The following is an 843-nucleotide window of genomic DNA, read 5'->3' on the forward strand; positions in this document are numbered from 1 at the left end:
AATGACTACTAAACCTCCTGTCCCTCCCTAAGTCTGTGCTACAACCCCTGCCTGAACTACCGATAAGTGTGGTAATGTGGCACTTAAATTCGTCCTCAGGGGTGGGATGCTGCTGATGTGCAGAAGATGCTCGACTATTTTTTTTTGTCGCGACAAGTCGTAGTATCTGCTAATTGGAGTTCTCGTCGAGCGTATACATCTCAACCATACGCTCAAGTGGATAGACCGTAACGTGGTCTAGACGCTCGCAAGAATCGCGGCGAGAGGGGGTCCGATAAGGGGTCGGATTAACGATTCGAATTCTGGACCGGCTGTCGAGTTATATTCCGCCGACGTAGTGCTTGACGGTCGACTGGCTAGGATGCTCGTAATCCTAAACTGCACCAATCTCCCTATTATCGCTAGGTAGGCGAAGTCAACAAGGTGGGCAGCGCGCCGTAAGGGTTGACTAAACCCCCTTGTGTGTCAGCTGCGGGATTCGAACCCGCGACTCGTCACCGACCCAAGTGGGCGAGGCTCAAATCGGGACTTATCTACCAGCGAAGTGACCAACTACACCAGCCGACAGTATAATATTATAATCCTCGTAGTACTAGATAAACTACTTCGTATAGTGACTACTATTGTAGTGGGGCCAGGCCGGACATCAGGGAAATAGGTTACGGAGCAAGGGAGGAAGTTTATTTTCTCTTCTTTAAGAGTGATGCGTGCACCTAGGGGGGAGGATGCTATAATGCAGTAGTGCGCAACGTTATAGTATCTAATTGAATGGGATTCACCTAACCAGTGGGTTCCCCTACCTTTTCGTATCAAAGAGGCACAGAGGCAGAGTAGGACACCAGT

The 843-nt window shown here is 49.7% G+C and overlaps 1 non-coding gene across 1 annotated transcript; it reads right to left on the reverse strand.

The window, feature by feature from the left end:
• Window positions 1-463: 463 nt before the first annotated feature.
• On the reverse strand, window positions 464-566 carry BCR38DRAFT_t75. Its single transcript has one exon. It is a non-coding gene; the product is annotated as a tRNA-Thr (tRNA).
• Between the last annotated feature and the right edge of the window lie 277 nt (window positions 567-843).

Source organism: Pseudomassariella vexata (assembly GCF_002105095.1).
Source record: "Pseudomassariella vexata strain CBS 129021 chromosome Unknown BCR38scaffold_2, whole genome shotgun sequence".
In the NCBI taxonomy this organism is placed as follows: domain Eukaryota; kingdom Fungi; phylum Ascomycota; class Sordariomycetes; order Amphisphaeriales; family Pseudomassariaceae; genus Pseudomassariella; species Pseudomassariella vexata.